The 27,007-nt window shown below is 41.6% G+C and overlaps 1 long non-coding RNA gene across 1 annotated transcript in view; it reads right to left on the reverse strand.

Moving 5' to 3' along the window:
* The window catches only part of LOC132829120 (uncharacterized), a 91,447-nt gene that overhangs the window by 29,510 nt on the left and 34,930 nt on the right, over window positions 1-27,007 (reverse strand). Inside the window, exons 2-3 of the long non-coding RNA XR_009646209.1 lie at window positions 4,304-4,454; window positions 3,941-4,045 (exon numbers count right to left, since the gene is read on the reverse strand). This is a non-coding gene — a long non-coding RNA (uncharacterized LOC132829120). The remainder of the gene's footprint in view (window positions 1-3,940; window positions 4,046-4,303; window positions 4,455-27,007) is intronic.

Below are 27,007 nucleotides of genomic sequence, written 5' to 3' on the forward strand. Positions count from 1 at the left end.
CACACATGAACCGCATTCTTTGAAAAAAAATTGCTCTTCATGTCGTATTTTAAATCTTTCTCCTCTCACCTTAAAAATATGCCCCCTAGTCTTGAAATCCTCCATCCTAGGAAAAATATACCTACCATTTACCCTATTTATACCCCTCATGATTATATAAACCTCCACAAGGTCACCTCTTAAGGATTCACAACAGTAGTTCCAGGGATGAGGACTACACTGGGGTTGTCTGTCTCAGAGAAGAGAGGATTTAATAACACCTCAAAGTTTTGAGTGGTCTGAACAGAGTAGATGAAGAGGAATTGTCCCTCTTAGTAGCTGGATCAAGAACCAAAGGACATCAATTTAAGGTGATTGGCAAAAGAAATGCTGATAAATGAGATTTTTTAATCATCAAATGGGTGAGAATCTAGAATACAAGCCTGTAAGTGCAGTGGAGATAGATTTAATCATGGTCTACAATAGGGAATTTGATAACTATCTGTATAAGAAACATTGGCAAGCCTGTAGTGATAAAGCAGAAGAGTGGAACCAGATTACTGATATTTTATTTCACGGACAGTTACTTCATCTAATTTCTATTGAAGTCTGCATTTGGAACTAAGCAAATGACCGGAACAAAGAATGCTGTGTTCAAATGGCTCAATTGCATTAGGTTTACCTAAATTTACATCTAGATTACACCGAAAGCAGTGGCAATTGCATATTCAACACAAGAAGCCAAGCATCAATGGCCAAGCTTCACCTTGTCCTCCCTTCACTCCTATGCAAAGACACTTCATAACAGGGACACAAAATTACTGTTAGGAGCTCCAGCCAATTTCTCCAAAACCTAACCATGAACAGCTCAGGTTAATTATGGTGTCTTAACAGTTGTCCTAACAGGACAACTCAGCACAGACCAAGGATCAAATCTAGCAAGCCTTTGGAATGCAAGGTTTAGCTACAAACTTGCTGATGAAACGTAACTTTGCAGAATACATATCTCAGAAAATACCTTCATATTCAGGATAATCTAGGATCAAATCCTCTGTTTCAGAATAACAAATAATTTAATCTAGGCTGTCAAGATATTGAGAGGAACAGATAGAATAAAAAGAGGGATACAATTTCTGCTATGTATGGAATCCATGACTGGAACTAACATTAGATAAGAATCAAAATTAGATTGAATCTTTGTTTAAAAAAAATTAGACCTTTCAGAAGTTAAATGTGAAGTTACTTCAACTCAGAAATGCAAGTTTGGAGCTCTTCCAAATGATAATTCATGTTAGATAAATTATAAATTAAATCTAAGATTTTTGTTGTCTGAAAGAATTAAGAAATATTGGGGAAAAAGGTTAATAGATGGAGTTATGTCACAGAACAATCATGTTCTCATAGAATGGTGGAACAGGCCGAACAGGTTCAATGGCCTTAATTTGTTCCATATTTCTGAATAGACTACTACAGTGTCTGAGCGAATGCAGTTGTTATGCTTAACTGGTTTAGTATAATTAAAACCTGGTGTGTGGGCCAAACAACTATTCAATTAAACATTTGAGATCTTAGAAATTATTCTAGATTATGTCCAATAACAATTTGACTTGGAAAAAACATCACAGCTTTGTGCTTTGCAAAGTGATGGAAAATCTTTCTCCTTTAATTGTTTTCCAAGGATAGTTGCAAAGGAACATTAGATCAGGGAGTACCCTTGTTTAATCCCTGATTAATTGGCTGGTGTCAGCCAGGAGAGGAATAGTAAACTATTCTACTTGACTCAATGGGATGAATTTTAACTCCCAAAACAACCGTTTTGTAGTTAGTTGAAGATTAAATGTTCAAAAAAAATCTGAAACTCACCTCCAACCATCCTACTTCTGAGTTTAACAGAAGACGGATAAGGGTTAGGCAGTCAATTATTTTCAATAATACCAAAAGACATTGGATTTCCTTAAAATGGTTAACCCCAGCTGGTCAGATTTGCCTGGCCCTGAGAAATCTGACAACTCAAATGAAGTGAGGACAACACAGGAAGAAAGTAAATGACTTCATAGCATTACTTGAGGGGCAGGAAGAGAGTGCCATCCAAGCCCCCAGGCTATTTACTTTCCCAGAATATGCCATTTATTTAATGTTTCCCACTACTAGCCATTCCTCAAGAAACCATCATACCCTGAGCTGAGAATCAGATTCCTTGCAGAATCCTTGACAAGTCCATAGATGTTGAGAAGATGTTTCCACTATTGGGAAATGTCAAAGTAGGGGCCACGGTTACAGAGTAAGAGAACACTTCTGATGATGCAAAGGAATTTCCTTTCCAGTGTGTAGCGAATTCTTTATGCCAGACAGTCATGGAAACTAGATCACTGTGAATATTCGAAGAGGAGGCGGATAGATTTTTGAAATATCAGGGAGTATGCCGATAAGGTATGCCTTCTCTATGTAGCCCTACAACTTATATTGTCTTTAAATAATTATCTAATTATTTTTGAAAGCCAGATTTCAATCTGTCTCCACCACATTCTCAAGCTTTCCAGCTCCTAATCATTCATGATATAAAAACTCATTTCCTCTTGCCACCTCTGTTTCTTTTGCCAGTTCATTAGTTTAATTCTAAAGGGTGGAGTGGGAAGGAACTGGGCCCATCTCCCTTGAATGCAGAAAGATGGCCCCAGAGACTGTCAAATGCCACGGTGATCTGCTTAAAAGGCTCACCTCAATTTATTGGGACTTCATCCCAATCATTTTAAGAATCATTATATTCTCCAACTCTCACCCCTCACTCGCATTTAAATCCCCCTCAAATGGGGCCCATGGCCTCTAATACATTTCATTGATATCTACACACACATAGCCTTCTTGCCAACTCATTATTCACAAAGTGTACACTCTGCACAGATCCAATAAATCATATATTAAAAATGGTTCAGTGGAACTGCTTCAAAACACCCATTTCTAATTATCTTTAAAAATGGGCTGCTGCCACAGTAACCCTATAATAGTGCCAATTAACCAGATCTTTAAGGGATCAGTAATAGAAATTATAAGAACTTGATTCTACCTTATCTTCTGAAAGTCAACACCTGAACCATTGATAAAATAAACCGAAGAAAAAAAGCTTGTAAAGTTATCGGTCAAACAACAGTTTTACTTCTGTGCACCTATGTCAACAAGGTGAAAGTTTTTCTGAGAGTTAGGGCTCTCAGCCAAGTCTCATTATGCATGTTTTAGTGAAAGCCCAAACTCTTATAAAAGCTTTCCTTTGTTCAAACAGCTGCGCAAAGAAAAATGCTTGACTGACAGCTTTACACACATTTTTATCTCTTAGATCTATTTTTTCACAGCTATGTTTATTTGTGCTGCAGCACAAATGGGATCATTTCCTATACATGCACAGTGTCAGTCTCAGTGTCAATGTCAGAATGTCAACTGTTGCTTTAAAATTGACATGTTGGCTTAACAGAAACAATATTGTGCAATTCTTAATCATTTGCAAGCTGTTACACCCAATTTACCTAATACTTATTAACTACCCTCTCTATAAAATATACTCATCAATTTTGATTAATATTGAAGAAGCATGTGAGTTGGTGAGGTGTTTGATTCCTCTGTGGACATAGCATTTTTTAATTCAATTGTGGGATGTGGGAATCCCTTAGGGAGGGAATTCCAGAATTTTGACCGAGCAATTGTTGAGTGAACAGAGAAATTGTACAAACTTCCAGCATACTATCACTTGGGAGAGACGATACTCTGGTGGTATTATGATTGGTCTGTCAATGCAGTGACCAAGGTATTGTTCTGGGGACCCAGGTTCGAATCCTACCATAGCTGATGGTGGAATTTAAGTTCAATAAAAATCTGAAATTAGTGATAACCATGAACCATCATTGCTGAGTGTTGGAAGAACCCATCTGGTTCACTAATGCTCTTTAGGGAAGGGAACTGCCATTCTTACCTGGTCTGGCTGACATTTGACTCCAAATCCACAGCAATGTAGTTGACTCTTAACTGTCCTCAGGGCAATTAGGGATGGCAATAAATACTAGCCTGTGCCCACATCCTGTGAATGAATAATGAAAACTTGTCTCAGTATTATTTCTCATTGCAAGTGAAGTTATGAAGTGTGTCACACTATTAGCAAACTTTATTTAGTGTTTTTCAGTCAGTTTTATTGCAGAACTGAATCAGTTTCCTCCAATGCCTAATTTGTTGTTTCTTAAACAATAATTCTGTCCAGCATTTATCTTTATTATTAGGTTTTTCATAAAACCGAACTGTCTTTGTTTTCTGCTCAAGGTGTTTTATTAACATTGCTGACCTGAGGAGGGGAAGAGGGGAGGACGGGATGGATTGGACGCTGTGAATCCAACCTCTTTCCCATTTGTTGATTTGCTAGTCAGCCATAAAACCTTCCCAAGAGCGGCATCCTGGCAGTGACTCATGGTTACATCTTTCAGGTCAAGCAGCATCTGGAAAAATCATTAAGCATTCAGATGTAATTCTTCATCAGAACTGAAAGCTGTGGCAAGTCAAGCATCTTCTGTCTCCCCAAAACCTGTCCACCATCTACAAGGCACAAATCAGGGTGTAAAGTAATACTTGCCACTTGCCAAGACAGGTATAACTTTGACACTTTAGTAAGCTTGATATCATCCAGGACAAAGCATCCCACCTGATTGGCAGCCCATCCAGCATCTTCAACATTCACTTGCTTCATCACTGACAGACAGTGACAGCAGCATGTAGCAATATACACTGCAATAATTCACCCAGGCCACTTTGACAGAACCTCCCAAATATGTGACCTCTACTATCTGGATGGACAATGGTAGCAGTTGCCTGGGAATACCACCACTTGCAAGATTCCCTCCAAGCCAGACTCCATCCTGAATTAGAACTATATAGCAGTTTCCCCACTGTTAATGTGTCAAAATCCTGGGTCAAAGTCTTAACAACACTATGGGTATACCTATCCCCTAAAGTACAGTGGTTCAAGATGGTAGCTCACTCCCACTATCTCCAAGGCAATTAGGGATGGACAATACATTCTGCCTAGCCAGCAGTGCAACATTCTACAATCAAATAAATCAAAGTGTTACAGGTGAATAGTTTATAATCAGGTGCATAAATAAATGATTGAAAAGGATGTAAAATGATTAGATTGAGAATAGGAGATGATTAAATGACAGAAACACTACAATAAAGGGGGACATGATGAGAAGAGAAATTAAACTCCCAGAAAAAGTAGGAATAGTTGCAGCAGGATAACAAAGTAAGATGCAGAATAAAGCAGACTCCGATAATTCCAGGGTCTTGTAGATAAAAAAGCTAAGTTGACACAAGGAGTGTAGATCACCCTGCTAATGCGAACTGTCAGGGACTCCCCATCTGAAGAATAAATTTTCTCCCACTCCAAATACTGTAAGCTTTGATTCCCCTGTCATAGATGCCAATCTTGTTGTACAGTGGATAAGATCTTTGTTTCTGAACCCGAATCCCTGTACCTGAAGACCCGCCCTGGGATCTGAAGGCCAAGGAAGGTATGTTCATAACCAAGTTTGAAGAACAAGCTGCAAATCTTTCCAGCACAGGCCAATGGCAAATAATAAACATGAAAGAGAGTTCTACCATCAAATCCATAACTGCAGAATACAACATGTTTTTAACAGACCACAGCAACCAGATTCCATGGGAGCAGTATAACACACAAGCACCATCACTGTCAAAGTGAGAAGCTGAGTGTGAACCTTAGAATCCCTATAGTATGGAACTAGGCCCTTTGGCTCATCAAGTCCACACTGACCCTCTGAAGAGCTTCCCACCCAAACCCATTCCCCATTACCCTACATTTCCCCATGACTAATGTACCGAACCTGCACATCCCTGAACACTATCGGCAATTTAGCATGGCCAATTCACATCTTTGGATTGTGGAAAGAAACCGGAGCACCTGGAGGAAACCCACGCAGACGGGGGAGAATGTGCAAACTCCACACGTACAGTCACCCAAGGGTGGAATCAAACCCGAGTCCCTGACACTGTGAGGCAGCAGTGCTAACACGGAGGCACAATGCCATCCTTAGTTAACATCTGAACTTATTAAAGTCAATTGGCCAGGTTTTATTCTTTCAGCAGTGTTGACATTAATAGCACATACTGTTTTCACACATGTATGATGCAACAACTTCATGTGAGTAGCAGATGCTAGGTTAAACAGCAATTTTGAAATGTTGCTGTTAGAATGGTGTTCATCAATTCCACATTAGATATATTCTACTGTTAGATGGTAATTGCTAAATAATTCCAAGTGTGCAAATAATTACACTGTCAACCAATTTAATTTTCAGTTAGGCTCACCATGTGGTACATGCACATATTGAAAGCTGCGTTAATTCATACACAAGACCCTATTATGCGTGGACAAAAAGAACATGTACACATACTGTTTCTCCTCAACAAAATGGGTGACAGTCATTCTCTGGTTCTTTTCTCAGTGTAGTTTCTTGAAAAATCACAGTCAACCTGACTGAGTTAAAATTTAGGAGAAAGTGAGGACTACAGATCCTGGAGATCATAGTTGAGAGTGTGGTGCTGGAAAAGCATAGCAAGTCAGGCAGCATCTGAGGAGCAGAAGAATCGACTGACCTGCTGTGCTTTTTCAGCTTCATACTCTCAACTCTGATTTAAAATTTAAACAAACCTTGGCAGTTAACTGTCAGTCATCATGCTAATGGTGTATTATAGCAACATGCAACATAGCAACATGCCTACTAGAATCTAGTTTTCAACCAAGTAACACTCTTCTCTCATTGAGTATAATATATTCTTTTCCTTTTAAATTGAATCTCTTGGAATTGTCCTGATAAGTACAAGACAAACATTTTTGACAGTATACTTTTTTACGTTTATACTCTGGTTCTACACTACCAGATAACTACACTTATAATAATTCATTATCAACAGCTGAGATGTTGATTGACAATAAGTAAAAATCATATGGTTAAACTTTATATACTATTCACATGACAAGGCAACTTTCTTTTGTGAATGCTTATATGTCCTGCAATAACACATCACTATCCCAGCCTTTGATGTATGTAAATGGGAGCCAGACAGCTAGACATGGTTTACACAAAGCTACAGGTGACAACTTGAATCCTAACTTTTGTATTTTGTTATTTCAACACATATCTGATCCAGATTTGAGGTTGCCAAATCATTTGTCCATAAATAATGGAATGTCATCAGCTTTACCGTTGCTTGAGTCATTCTGAGCCAACCTTGAATGTCAAAACCAATAAAAATTTGCTTTTTCACTATTTTCTTTCTGACTCTTTCTTCCCCTCACTTTTAATGAATTTTTAATGTCTCTTTCTATATTGATTCAACATTGAATTAATCCTTTCCAATTCACACTTGCTTTGCAATCCTTGTACCATTCATTACTTAATTCTTCATGGTATGATCCCCTTCTTGGATGCCCAATGCCTCCAATCATCCAGCTTCCTTTGCTGACACTAGCTCACATCTTCACTGACTTATATTGAACTGGAGAACTCGGGGGCAACACTGACTAACAACAGAAGATGCTGATCACTTCCTTGCTACAAAACATTCAACCCAACATTTCCGTACCAATCGTTTGAGATGCTCATGTTTCTTGGCAGATATGTACTGCATGCAAAACAAAACTTTTCACTGTACCTAGGTACATGTGACAATAATAATAAATCAAATCAAATCAAAAAATCACCAATGCAAGGCTCAAATTACTGGAGCAATCCCAGCAATAATAGATGGGAAGACTAAAATGACAGGTTTATTGTAACACATTTTCACTATCTTACTATTCACATATAAACGCCACTTTGTCTCAGAGGCTGCAGGAGGATTCAAACCACTTTCATTAAAACAAGATCAGAGGATGCTGGAAAGATTGGCAGATGAACTGGCATCTGTGGGCAAAGCAGACAAATTGATGTTTAGAACTGGAACTTTTCAACAATGCAGGGGGTGGAACTGATTTAAAATCTTTTCTGTTAGCAAACTATTGAAAAATGTCCAGAAGTTGACACATGTTTGGATAATTTTGGTGACACTTCCATTGGAGCTCTTTCATACACTGCTTGGAGTCTGTGATAAGTAATTATAATGTTCTGATTGTCATAAATATAAAGTCATAAAGATCTTCAGCATGGAAACAGACCCTTCAGTTCAACACGTCCATGGCAACCAGATATCCTAAATTAATCTAGTTCCATTTGTCAGCATCCGGCCCATATCCCTCCAAACCTTTCCTATTCATATACCCATCTAGATGCCTTTTAAATGTTGTAATTGTACCAGCCTCCATCACTTCCTTTGGAAATTCATTCCATACACGCACCAGCCTCTGAATGAAAAAAATGAAAAGAAAGGAGACCTCAGGAGAGGTGTTTAAAGTCTCCAGCATATAAAACAAGACAGAGTGTTTGGAAAAGGTTAGGAATTAAACTGAAAACACATTGGATAAATGAATAATAAGGAGAAGAGGCATGGTCAATACCAGATTGAAGGTGTTGTATCTGAATGCGTGCAGTATAAGAAATAAGGTAAATGAGCTGGTGGTGTAGATTGAAATTGTCAGGTATGATGTTGATGGGCATCATGGAGATGTGGCTGAAAGGGATCAAGATTGGGAGCTGAATACCCAAGGATATATGTCCTATCGAAAAGATAGTAAGGTGGATAGAGGAGATGGGGTTGCCTTGCCAGTAACAAATGAAATTAAATCAATAGCAATAAACAAAGTAAGGTCAGATTATGTAGACTCTGTGGGAGTAGAGTTGAGGAACTGCAAAGGCAAAAAACAAAAACCATAATAGGCGTTATGCACAGGCCTCCAAACAGTAGTCAGGATTTAGGGTAGAAGATACACCAAGAGTTAGAAAAGGCATGTAAGAAAGGCAAGGTTATAGTGATTATGGGGGATGGACTGGGAAAATCAGGTTGGTAGAGGATCACAAGAAAAGAAATTTGAGGAATGTCTACAAGATGGCTTTTTGGAGCAACTTGTGGTGGGGCCAACTAGGGAAGAGGCAATACTGGATTTAGTGATGTACAATGAGGCAAACTTGATTAGGGAGCTTAAGGTGAAGGAAGCAGTGATCATAATATGATAGAATTTATTCTGCAATTTGAGAGAAGCTAATGTAACTGCATTACAGTTGAATAAAAGCAACTACAGAGGCATGAGGAAGGAGCTGACCAAAATTGACTGGGAGAGAGGCCTAGCAGGAAAGACAGTGGAACAACAAAGGTAGGGGTTTCTGGGAGTCATTCAGCAGACACAGCAAAAATTCATCTCTCGGAGAAAGAAGCATACCAAAGGGAGGATGAGGCAACCATGGCTGACCAGGGAAGTCAGGGACAACATAAAAGCAAAAATGAAGGCATATAATATGGTGGTGGGTAGTGGGATGTCAGAAGATTGGGAAGCCTTCAAAGACCAACAGAGGACAACAAAGAAAATAATAAGGAGGGTGAAGATTAACTATGAGGGTAAGCTAGCTAGTAATATTAGGCAACATTGCAAGAGTTTCTTTAGATATATAAAGGGCAAAAGAGAGGCAAAAGTGGACATTGGCCTGCTTGAAAATGGTAATGTGGAACAAAGAAATCGCTGAGGAACTGAATGAATACGATGCATCAGTCTTTATGGTGGAAGACATGAATAATATCCCAAAAATTCAAGAGAGTTGGGGTGGGGGGATGGGGGGGTCAGAAATGACTATGGTGGCCATCACCAAGGAGAAGATGCTAGAAAAACTGAAAGGTCTGAAAGTGGACAAATCACCTGGACAGATGGGCTACATCCTAAAGTTCTGAAGGACATAGCTGAAGAGATGTTGGAGCCTTGAGCAGTGATGTTTCTGGTATCACTGGAGTCAGGGAGGGTCCCACAAGATTGGAAGCTTGCTTATGCCACCCCCTTGTTTAAGAAGAAAGTAAGGCAAAATGTGGGCAATCATAGGCCGATTAGCCTGTGTCAGTCACTGCTAAGATTTTGGAGTCCATTGTGAAAGATGAGGTTTCTAGATACTTGGAAGTGCATGGTAAAATAGGGCAAAGTCAGCATGGTTTCATCACGGGGAGGTCACCCCTGACAAATATGTTAGAATTCTTTGAGGAGTTAATGAGCAGGTTAACCAAGGAGAACCAATGGATGTTATCTATCTGTATGGTACGAGCCACCAGAGGAAGTGGTAGAGGCTGGTACAATTACCATATTTTAAAAGCATTTGGGTGGGTGTATGAATAGGAAGGGGTTAGAGAGATCTGGGGTTAGAGAGTGCTGGCAAATGGAATTAGATTAATTTAGAATATTTGGTCGGCATGGACAGGTTGGACAGAAGGGTCTGTTTCCATACAGTACATCTCTAAGACTCTATGCCTTTGATAACGTGCAGCACAGGAGGCTGTTGAGTAAATTAAGGATCCATGGTGTTAGACACAAGGTACAAGCATGGAAAGAAGATTAACTGTCTGGCAGAAGGCACAGAGAGAGGATAAAAGGGTCCTTATCAGAATGGTAGCCTGTGACTAGTGGTGATCCACAAGAACCAGTGCTGGGAACACAACATTTCACTTTATGCATTAATGATTTGGATTAAGGAACTGAGGGCAGTCTGGCTAAATTTATAGATGATACAAAGACAGATGGAGGGGCTGGTAGTATTGAGGACGTGAGGAGGCTGCAGAAAGGTTAAGACAGGTTAGACCATTAAGAAATGGCAGATGAAATACAATGTGGGAAAGTGTGAGGTCATGCACTTTGGCAGGAAGAATAGAGGCATGGACTATTTTCTAAATGGGATGAATATTCAGAAATCTGGAGTACAAAGGAACTTGGGAGTCCTAGCGCAGGATTCTCTTAAGGTAAACTTGCAGGTTGAGCCAGTAATTAGGAAGGCAAATACAATATTGTTGTTCATCTCGAGAGGACTAGAATATAAAAGCTGAGGTGTACCTCTGAGGCTTTATAAGCCTCTGGTCAGACCACATTTAGAATATTGTGCACAATTTTGGGCCCCATACCATAGGAAGGACGCATTGGTCCTGGAGTGGGTCCAGAAGAATTTCACAAGAATGATCCCAGGAATGAAAGGCTTAACATACAAGGAATGTTTGAAGACTCTGGGTTGATACCCGATTGAGGTTAGAGGTGATCTGATTGTAACCTACAGAATACTGAATGGCCTGGACAGAGTGGGTGTTGGGAAGATGTTTCCATTGGTAAGATAGGCGAGGATCTGAGGGCACAGCCTTAGAGTAAAGGGAAGACCTTTTAGAACAGATAAGGAGAAACTCTTTAAGCCAGAAAATGGTGAAATTGTGGAGTTCATTGCCTCAGAGGGCTGTGGAGGCCGGGTCACTGTGTATATTTAAGACTGAGATAGATAAGTTCTTGATTGCCAAGGGCATCAAAGGTTATGGGGAGAAAGTGGGAAAATGGGCCATGATTGAATGGAGAATCAGATTCGAGGACTGAATGGTCTAATTTCTGCTTCTGTGGTCTTATGGTCTTAAAACATTGCCCTAAAATCTCTTTTTAAATCTTTCCCCTCTCACCTGAAAACTATGCCCTCTAGTTTTGGACTCTCCTACCCTGGGGAAAAAATCTCGGCTATTTATCCTATCCATGCCCCTCATGATTTTATGAACCTCCCCCGACGGTCCAGAGAAAATAGCCACAGTCTACTCAAATAAATGATGTATATTTTCAAAATCTATAGCTATGATTATCTGAGAATTTCACCTTCAGTAAAATGACCTTCTCTTCAATCTGTGATGGATCTCAGACTTGAAATCAGCTAAGTGTGGAATTCTTCTATCAGCATACTCATATCCTGATCCAGCTGTTTCTGTATAAACAACTGCAGCTGTGTGTTTGCAACTGGACCATTTGTGCACTCATTGTAAGACCCTTTGTGTGCCATTTAATTTTGTTACCTTAGATGTTCTACAAAGCTACAATTGTCCTAACTTATGGTTTACTTTAATACTACACTGAACAATCTACTATTTCAGCTGAAAATAAAAATCTTCTCCGCCATTTTATGTCAACTTACATAGGCAGCCATTTTTATGTAACCTTCAGCCAGGGCAACCCAGCAGTGACCATCATGAACATATTGGCCTCGTGCTCGATGGTGGGGTCATGGTCCAGGAAGAGGTCAGTCCATCTCAGTCTAAGGTCAATATGTCAGATAACAACAGCACAGCCCTCAATGACAAAATTAGATTTGGATCTGAGAGCACGGAGTGCAGTCAGTTCAGAGGGAGATAGGTTTAAATGGGTACGGGTGGTGTGTTTTGGGGTTTTGGTGCAGATAGATTTAGGCAACCAATGTAAAATTTACATTTCTCAGTGAATAGGTCAAGTGCAGGTAAAAGGCCTGAGGGAGAGGTCTCAGCGGAGGGAGAGTGTTGGAGCTGGGTGATAGTGTGTGTGGGACCGGGAGAGGTCTCTTGTCCAAAGAAATGGGCACGGAGGCGAAGGTGATGGAAGAAGAGTTCAATGCCATGCCGTGCCCTAAATTCATTGTGGGGTGGGGGGTGCGCAGAAGGATAAAACTAAGACCTGTGCTGAGAGTATTACCTTCCTGTGTTTTTTTCCATTCGGCAAGTTAATGAGAGGGGAAAAATGCAATAAATCCTGATGACCTGACAGCTGAGGGGATGGAGGTCCAAAAATGAGTATGTTAGCACACTACTTGAGAATTCCCTGTTTTTGTTCAATCTCACAGAATAAAGGGGAATTCACTTGATTTTAAACTCTGTAATAAGTGACTGTTACCTTACTTAAAATTTAGAGTGGCACATCAGTGCAGCGCTGAGGGTGTTTGACATGACTGAAGGTACTGAGTTTAATGTATAAAGTTAGATGAAAATTCAATCTGTAAAGCCTGGCTTCCCATGGAAGTATTGGGGTAGGGTTCTGTCAATATAAATCCAATTGGTGGAGTGTTGCTTTTCATACTGGAGGCCTGTGACTAGTGGAGTGCCACAAGAATTGGTGCTAGGTCCACTGCTTTTTGCCATTTATATAAATGATTTGGATGAAAACATAAGAGGTGTACTTAGTAAGTTTGCAGGTGACACCAAAATTGGTGGACAACTAAAAAGGTTACCTCGGAGTACAACGGGATATTGATTAGATGGGCAAATGGGCCAAGGCGCGGCAGATGAAGTTTAATTTAGATAAATGTGAGGTGCTGCATTTTGGAAAGGTAAATCAAGCAACACTTATACACTTAACGGTAAGGTCCTGGGGAGTGTTGCTGAAAAAAAAGACCTTGGAAAGCAGGTTCAAAGTTCCTCGAAAGTGGTGTCTCAGGTAGATAGGATAGTGAAGAAGGTGTTTAGTATGCTTTCCGTTATTGGTCAGAACATTGAGTATAGGAATTGGGAGATCATGTTGTGGCTGTACAGGACATTGGTTAGGCCACTTTTGGAATATTGCATGCAATTCTGGTCTCCCTCCTATTGGACGAATGTTGTGGAACTTGAAAGGGTTCAGAAAAATTTACAAGGATGTTGCCAGGGTTGGATAGTTTGAACTGTAGGGAGAGGCTGAACAGGCTAGGGCTGTTTTCCCTGGAGCTTCGGAGGCTGAGGGGTGATCTTATAGAGGTTTATAAAATTATGAGGGGCATGGATAGTATAAATACACAAGGTCTTTTTCCTGGGTTCAGTGAGTCCAGAACTAGAAGACATCGGTTTAGGTGAGAGGGCAAAGACTTAAAGGGGACCTCAGGGGCACCATTTTTATGCAGAGAATAGTGCATGTATGGAATGATGTGCCAGAGGAAGTGGTGGAGGCTGGTACAATTCCGGCATTTAAAAGATATCTGGATGGGTATATGAATAAGAAGGGTTTAGAGGGATATGGGCTAAGTGCTGGCAAATGGGACTAGATTAATTTAGGATATCTGGTTGGCATGGATGAGTTGGATTAAATTAAACTCCATCTACCACTCCTTGGCCCATTTGCCCATCTGATCAATATCTTGTTGTACTCCAAGGTAACCTTTCTTTGTGTCCATTACACCTCCAATTTTGGTGTCATCTACAACTTACTGTACAATTCTGTGACACTATGATTCTATTGCAGGATTGAGAAAAATTGGATTGATGGAGAGTACGCAGCAAACCACTGGTCAGATCCTACCATGCAGAGGGGCTTTCCTGCTTATATTTTCTTGCTATGATCCTGAAGAAGCTTCTAGATCTTTTGGGTAAAGGAACTTTTCATATAAAGGGCCAATAGTTTTACACACAAAAGATTAGCCCTTGAGTTGGATAAAGTGGAAGTGTTTATCCAAATCCTCGTTCCTTACATCAAGTCACACTGTTTCATGGTGCAAAGACTGTTATAAAAATACCCAGTCTCTGGACATGGGAATGAGAGGCCCTGCAGTACTAAGGTTGGCTTGAAGCTGCTGTGGTTGCTAAGACGACAGGGGCGTCTCTGCTGCACTCTAGTGACTCATCCTAAGCTCAGGTTTCCAGCAGCGTCAAGTGTCCTTATCCATGTGCACTTGCGTCACGACCACACATGGAAAGAAAATACAAGGCACAGTCATCAAGCAGCAGCTTGCATAGGACACATACCACAGTGATCTATTAAACATACACAGGGAATTCCTCCAACAACTCAGTTAGATTATACCCCATTCAATATGCTGTTGGTCCACACGACATAACCTTCATGGAGTGCAATCAGACGAAAACCAACACCAAAATGATGAAGGAGATACTTCAGGCGACTAACATCTAGGTTTAAGGAAGGTCTTGATGTAATAGCTAGACAGACAAGATGTTTAGGGAAGGAATTTCAGAGCTTGGAACCCAGACAGCTGACAATGCAGCTGCCAAAGCTGGGGGAAAGAAGGCAGGGGATTGATGAGAGACCATATTTGGAGGATCACAACGCAAATGCCACATCAATTTCCCTCCAATCTCTTCGACTAGATACGGTAGAAATCAGCTGAATCTTTCACTCTCAATTGGTATCCAGTGAACCAAATTCAGATAATTATCTGGCTCTTGACTACTATCCGTTGAGATCCCAATTGAAATGTGAAGATGCTGTGGAAGAATAGAATTTCGCTCGTCGATGGTGTTTTCCAAGTAAACTATTAAGAATCAAGGTGCTCTACTGAAAAGGGGAGAACATCGAAGAGAGAGAAATAGCCTGAATGAGTGTATTCTCAAGCAGGTGGCACTGGATAACACTCAAGACTGGGTGGGCCTATTGATTATTTTTAACCTCCATTGCCTTAAACAATGGCCAAATGTTTCAGCTGACACAGTCTTTATAAAATTTTCAAGGAGATGCCCCTTCAATGGGCACAGAGTCAGACAGATTCCCTGACCATTTAATGATGCTGGCAGGGATGACATGGTTGGTGAATTGCCTTCCTGTTTGAATGGAGCAACAGGCCACAGTAAGGGTAAGGAACTTTGTAAAAAGTTTAATGTAAAAATGAATGGATCCAGGACATCACTGGAGATCCTTTAGTAGAATGGCCTTTGGCTGCTTGGAGCACTGTCCCCCTCTCCCCATCAACTTGCCAGGGGGTGTCGACCTTCCTGATGACCTTCCTGTAGGCCACATTCCTGATGAAGGTCTTGTGCCCGAAACGTTGACTCTCCTGGTCTTCCGATGATGCCTGACCTACAGTGCTTTTCCGGTGCCCCAGTTTCTCTCAGTCGCTGTAAACTTTACTGCAAAGTTTCTTTCAATGATGCCCACCTTGAAGAAGTTCTCCTCCTCCCTCCACAAGGATCTCAGTGAGTCTCTCTCTCTGACTGCACCGCCCTCCCCCCCAAGGCCATCTCCTCTACCCTGAAGCACTTCAACCTGAAGCAAACTTGCTACTACAGCCACGTCTCCTTCCTCAGCACCTGCCTACGCAACCGACTTATCCCCCATGGGACTCCAGACAACATTCAAACCATCTCAATTTGGACCTGATCTACAGCAAATCCAAAGCCTCCAGAATCCAAAGTTCTCCTGTCAGATACTCCGCTCTGCGCTTGCAGCCATGCGCCGCCACCTACAGTCCCTGCAATTAGCCCTGCCCCAGTTCAGCGCCACACTCTCTCAGGACCTCTGTTGTTCTTCATCCTGAGAATGATCCTTACAATCAACAAACGCTTTTTCTCCACCTTAGTGGACATCAAGGAACGTAAGTACCCCAAACTCTTCCGTACTTATCTCCAAACCTGGGATTCCTAGACTACTCCAGACTCTTCCCCCGACCTCCAGAATAGGTCAGATGTCATTAGCCATGTGGCTGCTCCAGCCACGACTGACGTCACTTCCACCCCTGCTGCCAAATTGATCGCAGCCACCACTGACAATACCGCTTCCGCGATTGATGCCAGGATCATCGCTTCTGTGATTGTCCCTGAAACTTCTGCTGCTGAAACCTCCACCAAAGCTGCCTGGTCCATCACTTCCACCCCTGTGATTGTCACTGTCTACATCACTTCTGCCCCCACTGACGTCACTCACTGGAACACCAGTGACGACAATGCTGCCCCTGCAGACGCCACTGAAGCATTGCTTCTGCCACCATAGACACCACTTCCACCCCCGCTAACATCACTCACCGAAACTCCGCCTACCATATCACCTCTGCAGCCACGACCACAGCATTGCTTCTGCAAATGCCACCAGGAACATCACTTCTGCCCCCACGGGTGCCACCGAATGCACTGCTTCAATTCCTCCGATCACCGGCGTTTACATCACTTCCTCTGGTAATGTCACCAATGATCAAAAGACAGCTCCGACTCCAGGGACAGTCTCTGCCCCCAACTCCAAACTCCAGCTCTACATTATGCCCCACCCCCCAGCCCAGCCGGGTTTTTACCAGCCCTCTCAGACCTCCCCTTTCATTGAGGATAAACAATCAGTCCTCAATAAAGGTCTTCATCCCACTATGCTCCCAGGTCAACGAATTCCATATGTATTGTGACATTAAACGTTTCTTCTGCCACTTCCACCTCCGTGCTTACATTTCAAGTCATGACTCCCACCCAATTTCCAAAGACCCCTTCTCCCGCCTCAAACATACTCCCTTCTTTTGGACACCCCGTACTGGTCCCTTACCCGCCCTCGATCTCTTCATCTCTAACTACTGCTGTGACATTGACTCCTTCAACCTGTCCACCCCTCTCACCCACTCCAACCTCTCAGCCTTGCAAAGCACAGCCTTCCACTCCCTCCGCTCCAACCCCAAGCTCACTATTAAGCCAGTGGGCAAGGTTTAGGGGGTGGGGGGTGAAATGGTAGTTTGGCTCATCGACCTCTACATCGCTGTAGCCAGGTGCCAACTCATGGACACCTCCTCCTACTGTCCCCTCAACCTTACCTCCCATCATCAAATTATCATCATATTCCTGATGAAGGGCTTATGCCTGAGACATCGACTCTCCTGCCCCTCGGATGCTGCCTGACCTGCTGTGATTTTCCAGCACCATATTTTTTGACTCTGACTCTCCAACATCTGCAGTCCTCACTTTCTCTCCATGGGTGTAGAGCTCCAAGCAATATATATTTATAAATATTTATAATCATGTTATAATACAGATTTGGAGCATTTGGGACTTGAACCCAGAAAAATCTTGCTCAGAGTTGGAGACACTATCACTGTGTCAGAAGACCCCTTGCTGGGAAATCACAAACCAATTGGAGAAAGCCATTGAGCCAAATTGGCTGCCCATCTCATGGGAGCGGGTAGCTCTTCCAGGATCTGAGTCTGTCTTGGCAAAAATGGCAACTCTTCCATCTCCAGGCCCAAGAGGGTGTGAAAGTTCAGCCTCAGGAATCAAATCTGGGCTGGACTGTTCTCTACCAGGCTGGGTATTTAAAGAGTGAGCCACAAGGGAAAAGCTTTATGAAAAACAGAAATGATTCCACTTATTTTCTGTTATTTGTCTTGATGCATATCTGGGGTTTTAGTTAAGAAGCGACTTTTTTAATATTAGTAACTTTAGCAAATCTCCAAAGTCCAATTATTATCCAAATATTAAATGACCTTGTAAAACTATGTGATATATAAACAGAATGTTGAACCTATTTCAATAGACCTTTAGGTTTTAATTCCATGCACAGGCAGACTGTTAATGACACATCAAAGTTCCAGGGACAATTCCAGATTGGGAATTTGAGTCATTGCACATGATTGATTCCTGACCTATGAGAAAAAGCTCTGAGTCAGGATTCGGCCTTTAGCTGGCTGTCCAGCAGTTGCCTGAATGGAGGGATTTTGGAATTGTTGTGAACTTTAATGTTTGAACGTCTGCTTATTAGCAAACCCATCCCATGTTAGCAATCCTTCCCGTCTTTGTCATGATAGTGGATTGTGGTTACAATCACATTGTAGTGATCAAAAGGAACGAGCTATTGGGAATAATAAAAAGCCTCCTCACTTGTTTGATGACATTGGCTGGTTTTACCAACACCCAGCATATTTTTGTTGGAATGGTGAGTTTAATTGTGGCCACCAGCTGATATCAGTAACAGCAGGCTAACATAAGGAAATAAACATGGAAGCTTTTATGGTCTGCAAAACTTTGAGCCAGGCTGCGCAGCGACATTAGCCATTTGGAATTTGTTAGTTAACCATGGAGTTTATTTTCTGTGGACCAGCTATTCTAACAGTCATGAGTAACATTATAATTGAAAAGCATTTTGCATCACCCCTGCATTGCTCAGTTTTGATTTCAATCCTGTATCACCAGCGTATTCATTGTTTATTTGGCTGCTGTTACATTACAACAATGACTACATTGCAGAAGTATTTTATTGGCTGTAAAGAACTTTGGGGTATCCTGTGAATGTGAAAGCTGCTATATAAATGCAACTCTTTCCTTCCTTTGATCAAAACAATGCTTAATGCAGCTGACTAAAATGGCACTTAACAAAATCTAGCATATAAGAAGAAAAGTTGAATGCAACAAAAATATCCCAGAATTATTGTTCTCATCTTCTGAAGTGCATAAACCAACTGGTCACATTTAATCCAAGATTAAGCAGGATTGCATCTGATGGTCCATGGATGTTAATAAATCAATGATTAAGAGGCAGCATTGTCATGTCACAGGACTAGCAATCTCGAACACCAGGCTAATGTTATGGGGATTTACTCAAAGGTCAGATGGTGCAATTTGAATCTGACCAAACTCTAGTCCAATCCTGACCATGTAACCACCGTCAATTGTTGGCAAAACCATCATGCCCTTTGATAGAGTTAAAAATAATGGTTTTAACCTTGTAAAGTCACATCTCAGGTTCTAATATTCTGGGAATAGATATTCAAATCTCAGCAGAGCAGTTGATGAAATATGAATTCAATTAAAAATATTTTCAGACAGAGGTGAGTGAACCTGTGGATTTTTTTTACCAGAGATGACTATCAAGGCTGGGTCATTACTTATGTTCAAGACTCAGACAGACAAATTTTTAATCAGTAAGGGAATCAAGAATTATGGGGAAGAGGCTGAAAATGAAGTTGAAGATTATCAGGTCAGCCATTGACTAGCAGAGCTAATAAGATGGGCTGAATGGCCTACTTCTGCTCCTGTGTCTAATGAAGAATCCTTCTCATAATTATCAGCTACTGACAAACTATTTCTCATCCAAAGAGACCATAAATCAAAAATTAGGAAATTGTAGAAACTGTGGCCAAAGGTCATGAAGAAACATCTGGTGTTTCTGTTGTCTGAGACAGATAAAAATTACTTATATATGTAAATGAGTTCCTATTATTGATTTGTAATTTCCAGGTACAACATATATTGTCTTTATATTTGGACTAGATCTTCACCAGATTAACCAATGTGCTTTAAAGGGATTTCAGGCATGGCATACTAAAGAAGTCCAAGCCCAAAAATAGTGGAGATCTGCCACTGTAGGTGAGGGTGAGCAAGGTGATTGCTCTGCTGTTCTTGTGCCTACTGTGGCCTCTATATGTTAAATTTCACCAATGAACACTTACTAAGGTCAGGAGAATTCTACAAATGCTATCTTTTATTAATGGTTATGTAATAAAACCTAAACTGTGTTTTACATTGTTTACCACTACCTTCAACGCTCTTCAGTCCTTCTCTCCTGTTCTTGTTCTGACAGCTCAATAAAGGAAGCTCCAATGCGAATTTTGTGTACCCAGAACTGACTTTGGTTACTGTGTATGTTGGGGTAAATGCTGGTTAACTGCTTTATTTTGAGGGGAAGCCTCATTTCTCTTCCTACCCATCACTTATGTACTGAGCTTTCTTGTCCTTTCTCATAGATATATGCTGGATGTATTTGCAAAATTCCTGCCAATACCCAACCAATTCAGCACAGACAAGGCTGAAACTTGGTCGATATGGTTCAGTACCCATGGATACTTCAGAGCAACAAATTAATTCATTTGTAGACTAAGTGTTGTTGGAGCCTTGAAATTTATAGACTAGAGAATCCTCACTCCACCACAAAGATGATTCACAAAACTCACTAATGACATCACAGGAACTTCATTTATCTTTTTATCCAGCTCAATCTTTTGAATTTAGCATTGGGGTGCTTGAAAATGCGACACAGCTATCAGACTGAACACCCTGAGCTGGTATCTGAGTCGCCCCTCCAAGAAATGGGGGCAGGCAGATGTTAAATGTAGCTTCACATGCTTACGCCAGTTCCCCTGCTCCACCCAACCGCTCTACCATTTTCCCTGAGATGGGATTGGGAAGCAGCAGGGCTATTGATTAAGCTAATTGACAGCCTATTGAAGCCACATCATGTGGGCATCAATTGCTGTCAACACAGGCATGAAGATACATCTTTACCGAACAATTGTAGGACTAACTGTAAGCTAAACTACCAAGACATGGGAAAGAACAGCAATGGTGCCTGTCATGAGGGGCAATCCAGAATGAGTGGTCATAGTTTTAGGATCAGGGGTCGCAGGTTTAAAACAGAAATGACAAGACATTACTTCTCAAAATGTGTCATGGAATTTACTATTCCAGAGGATGGTGGATGCTGGGACATTGAGTAAATTTAAGGATGATAGACAGTTTTAAAATTAGTAATGGGTTTTAGGATTATAGCCAGTGGGCAGGAAAGTGGAGTGAAGGCTAAGCTGATATTGGCCAACGATCATAATAAATGGCAGACCAGCCTTGAAGGGTTACATTGCCTACTCCTGCTCCTGGTTCTCATGTTCTTATGTTTTAAGATGAATGCCTCCCACCATCCTTACCCACATAAGATCTTGGGTATCACTTGGAGAGACAATATCACCAACCAAGGCCTGGTCAGAGGTTCCTTTGTTTGTCATGCTGAAGAGATGGCTGAAAATTGCAGGACTAGCAGGGGCAGCACAGTGGCTCAGTAGTTAGCATTGCTGCCTCACAGCTCCAGGGACCCAGGTTCAATTCCACCCTGTCTGTGTGGTATTTGCACATTCTCCCAGTGTTTCTGTGGGTTTCCTCTGGGTGCTCAAGTCTCCTCCCCCAGTCCAAACATGGACAGGTTAGATGAATTAGCAATGTTAAATTTCCCATAGTTAGGTGGATTAGCCATGAGAAATGTAGGGTTGCAGAGATGGGTTGGGTCTGGGTGGGATGCCTTTCAGAGTATTAAAATGGACATGATGGGCTGAATGGCCTGTTTCCACATTGTAGGGATTCTATGACATGCATTTCATCTCTTGGTTGTATTCCTCACCAGCAGTAGAATGGGGATGCTACCAGATGGAAAAAGAAGATAAGATTGATAAAGGAGACCTGGTGAAACGTTTTTAAGGAGCACCTTCAAGAGCAGACACCGCTGGGGCTGGAACGAATGAAATTTAAGTGGGCAGGTGATGGAGTCTTGCTGCCCGTTGTGCCATGTAGACCTGAAGGAACTAAAATAAAGTAAGGCCTGTTAACAACAACTAACTGGGATTTTCAAAAGGCCCAGGGGCAGCAAGGTCCGGTTTAGTTGCCTGGAGGCAGACTCCCAATGGCAAACTGAGGAGGAGGGAGACAGGGCAGCACTTCAGACAGGACTAGAACCTCTCCTTCCTACAGCAGCAACCATAGAGTATCTTATGGATGCACCCCACCTACCCATAACCCACAGTAGCAGCCTCACTGCCAATGGCATGTTTAAAATGTATGCATTATATAATATAGTTTGAAAGACAGTGCCTCCATTTGAAAGCATCCTCTCCCTCACACCTTCTGCTTCCTCATGTGCTTTCCTGGTGGAATGGCATCTGACAGGCCCTCCAGCTTCAAAAGCCTGACGATGGAGAGTTCACCCTCTGGCCATTGATTGATCACCTTCCCGCAGGGAAATCACTCTGTGTGACTGTTTCCTACATGGTCTGGACTTCTGACACCATTTGTGCCTGATGGCGTATTCTGAAAAACTCCTGCCCACAATTTCGGAATCTGGGATTGAGCAGTGATGGTTCCTGCCTCCACCATCCAGGGATGTCACTGAAATAGCTGTAGATGGAGAGTGGAGAACAGTCACAGATTATAGCTCACACTGAAGCCAACACAGAGGTAGAAGGTAAGTGCGGTCCTACCACAAGAATTTAGAGAACTAGGAAGCAAATTGAAAAGAGCACCTCAAAGGTTGTAGTAAGTGTAGGAATAGATGGATAGAACACATGGTTGTGTGGGTGAAGAGTTGGAGCATGAGGAAAGGTTTTCTGATTCTTGGAGAACTGGGATTATTTCTGCAGAAGGGGAGCACCATCCTTGTAGGGAAGGTAAGTTTGTTTGATTGGTGGGTATTCAAATTCATTTGGCACGGGTAGGGATACAGGGTAGAGATACAGTAGGAGTGATGCATGGCAAGAATAGAATTCGAGAGTGTGGTGCTCATTTCCAGCACCACCTCTCGACTCTGATCTCCAGCATCTGCAGTCCTCACTTTCTCCCATGGAAAACACAGAAGAATATTGAGAATAAGCATAAACTGAATTGCATTTTTGGTGAATGTAACAAATCTAGGAAATCTGTGCCATATTGTACATTTTTGAAAGTGCTGTGTCTTGGATGAGCTCTTTTCAAAATCTGTTTGATTTTTGTTAGTCATTCACAGGCTCTAGGCGTCTCTGGTGTTGCCGATCCCTAATTGTCAACGACATTGCTATGAGTCTGGAGTCACATGTAGGCCAGACATCGTAAGGATTCCTTCCATAAAGGCCATTAGTGAACCATCTAGGTTTTTCCAACAATCAAGAATGAATACGTGATCCTCATTAAGCTCTTAATTCCTGATTTGTATTGAATTCAAATTAGATTAGATTAGATTACTTACAGTGTGGAAACAGGCCCTTCGGCCCAACAAGTCCACACCGACCCGCTGAAGCACAACCCACCCATACCCCTACATTTACCCCTTACCTAACACTACGGGCAATTTAGCATGGCCAATTCACCTGACCCGCACATCTTTGGACTGTGGGAGGAAACCAGAGCACCCGGAAGAAACCTACGCAGACACGGGGAGAACGTGCAAACTCCACACAGTCTGTCGCCTGAGTCGGGAATTGAACCCGGGTCTCAGGCGCTGTGAGGCAGCAGTGCTAACCACTGTGCCACCGTGCCACCCACATTCCACCATCTGCTGTGGTAGGATTGGAACCTGGTTCCACAGAACATTACCTGGGTCTCTGGATTAACAGGTAAAAAGTGAGGTCTGCAGATGCTGGAGATCACAGTTGAAAATGCATTGCTGGTTAAAGCACAGCAGGTCAGGCAGCATCCAAGGAATAGGGAATTCGACGTTTCGGGCATGACCTTGGACAAGGGCTACATCAATACCCAATATCCATGGCCTGGGCTCTAGGGGCCCTATGCTCTGGTCATCGTGGGGCCTGGCAACAAGTTCAGGGCCTGTGATGTCTGTCCCTGGCCCTGAGATCCACCAGCAGTCTTTGATGATCAGAAGAGATACCACTCCGTCAATGTTCACCTGCTTTGTATAATATTTTTAGTTGTTTGTTCTCTTATGATTTTCTCGGTCTCATTGTGCTGTTAATCTCTTTTGATACTGCTGAGGTAAAGTGAAAAACATTCTAAGTTTTATTTAGTTTTAAGTTTTATGAAGTTTTATTTAAAAACACAAATTATAGCAACACGTTGGGGCTTTATCTTGTTATGAGCCTGCAAGAGAAAAAAGCGCATGATAATGTCATGTAACATCACATCACTTCCTAAGACGATGTCACATTTGTATATCTTACAATAACTCCTTATTCCAGTTTGTAATCACCAGAAAGCTTTTATTCACACCTGTGCTAGATATCGTGAAAACTACCATGATGTTTTCACCTTGTACCAGTTACATCCCTGTAGGTCCATGCAAGTTCAATCAGTGACTCCTGAATGACCCACATCCTAAGGATATGGTTAAAGCACAAGTAACCTGCCTCTAAAGTTGATGCAGGAGAATGTTATTACTGAAGCCACTAGAGCACAAGTTCACTCACAGAAGAAGTTAGTTCCTTAACCCTAACACAAATCGTGCACCTGGACAGATCTGTGATCATCCTGAAGTCTGTACAAGCATGGGTGTACAGGACAGTAGTGGTCTGCTGTACCATTCACAGTTTGGTGCTGCAGAGAGGAGTAGAGTTGCAGAAATAGGAAGGTGAGGGCCCATTCCGCATCTTTAGAAGAGATGGGGAATGAGGAGAAAGCTGAAGTGTCTCGGCTGCCTGCAACTGCTCACTTAGCTGCCAGAGAAGCTCATGGTAGATCCATCCAGGCACATTTCAGATAACTTGAGTGTGTGTCACTTTATGGCACAACAAAATTGAACTCACTGCTAACCCTTCCCTGGTCACAGGCCTTCAGTCTGAAAAACAAACCCTCCATCATTACTCTCTGTCTCCTGCCATTAAGCCAATTCTGTATCCAGTTGACAGGCTCACCCTGAATCTCATGTGATCTAACTTTACTAAGTAGTCTACCATGTGGAACTTTGTCAAAGACTTTACTAAAGTCCAAGTAAACAATGTCTACTGCTCTACCCTCGTCAATCTTCTTGGTCACTTACTCAAAAGAATAAATTAAGTTTGTGACACACGATTTCCCTTGCACAAAGCGATGCTATCCCGAATCATTCCTTGCCTCTCCAAATGCATATAAATTCTATCTTTCAGAATCACTTCCAACAACTTACCCACCACAAAGTCAGAATCACAGGTCTATAGTTCCCAGCCTTCTCTTTATTTCCCTTCTTAAACAAAGGCACAACATTAGCCTCTCTGAATGGCTGACCTCATTACAATCACTACAGTATCTACATAAAGACCCAGCCTCAACTGCCCACTATGGGCTGCTACAACCTGCCCTTGTATAAAGCAATAAGAACAGGATGAACATGTATTTGTATAGCATATTTTAGGATATCAGAACTTTTCAAAATGCTTCATAGCTGATATAACAAATTCACTTTGTAATGTAGGGAAAAGTAGCAGCCAATCTGCAGACAGAATTATGTTGGAATCTATTGTTAAGGAGGTTAAAGCAAGACACATAGAAAATCTTCAAGCAATTAGGCAAATTCAATATGATTTTGTGAATGGGAAATTATGTTTGACTATTTTACACATGTTATTTTGGGAAGTAACAAGTTTTGTAAATAAAGGAAATAAGGGAATGTGCTGTACTTCGATTTCCCAAAAAAACTTTTGACAAGGTTGCTATGAAAACTAAATGTTCATAATGTCAACAGTAACATATTAGCTTGGATAGAGAACTGGTTGGCTCATTAGAAGCAAAGTGTGTACATACATGGACATTTTTCAGGTTGGAAAGATATGATGAGTAGTGTGCCAAACGGGTCAATGTTCAAGCCTCAACTATTTAGAATCCATTCTATATAATTGACTTGACTGAAGGGTCAGAATTTATGTTTGCTCAATTTGCTGATGATATAAAGTTAGGTAGGAAAGTAAGCTGTAAGGAGGTCACTGAGTCTGCAAAGAAATATGACTGGGTAAGAACTTGTCAGATGGAGTGTAATGTGAAAAATGTGAAATTATCTGCTTTGTTAAAAGAGAAAGGCAAAACTTTATTTAAATAGAAAGGAATTGCAGAACTCAAAGGGGTCAAGATGTGCTGGTTCATGAATCACAAAATGTTCGTACCTAAATACAAGTGATTAGGAAGGCAAATTGAATGTTGCTTATTGCAAGGGGAATGGAGTATGGAATGAGGGTGTTTTGCTGTAGGGGCATAGGATGTTGGTTAGGCCACATGTTCAGTTTGGAATTCTTATTCAAGATATGATGTAAATGCATTCAAAGCAGTTCAGAGATGGTTCACTTAACTGATATCTGGCTTGGAGTTATGTATGAGTGTTACCACATGAGAAAAGATTAAACAGACACTAGACTCGAATCCACTGGAATTTAGAAAATTGAGGCGATTTTGTTGAAACAGACAGGGTCTTGAGATTTAACAGGATGGACGTTGAAAGGAAGTTTCCTGTCTGTGGGTGAAATAAGACCTTAGGGACATTGGGTTGGGTGGGAGACCCTTATTCTAAATGTTAAAAATCACACAACACCAGGTTATAGTCCAACAGGTTTATTTGGAAGTACTAGCTTTCGGAGTGCTGCTCCTTCATCAGGTAGCTGTGGAGCAGGACCATAAGATGAGATGAAGAAGAATTTTTCCCACTTAGAGGGGGATGACTCTTTGCAATTCTGCCTGAGATCAGCAGAGGTGGGCTTATGGAATTCCTTTAGCACACAGCATACATAGGTAGATGCATGACTGACAATGTAAGTGAGGTACCTCATGAGGTAACACTCAAACGTCATCAGGTTAAACAGGAATGTGAAGTTTTACCCACAATCAAATTAGCCATAAATTTATTAAATGGTTAGAACAGAGTACAGGGGGTAAATGATCGGCGCTGTTGTGGTTCCTACCTCTGGGTTTAAGACCAACCTCCTACAGAGAA

Source organism: Hemiscyllium ocellatum, chromosome 28, assembly GCF_020745735.1.
Source record: "Hemiscyllium ocellatum isolate sHemOce1 chromosome 28, sHemOce1.pat.X.cur, whole genome shotgun sequence".
NCBI lineage: Eukaryota > Metazoa > Chordata > Chondrichthyes > Orectolobiformes > Hemiscylliidae > Hemiscyllium > Hemiscyllium ocellatum.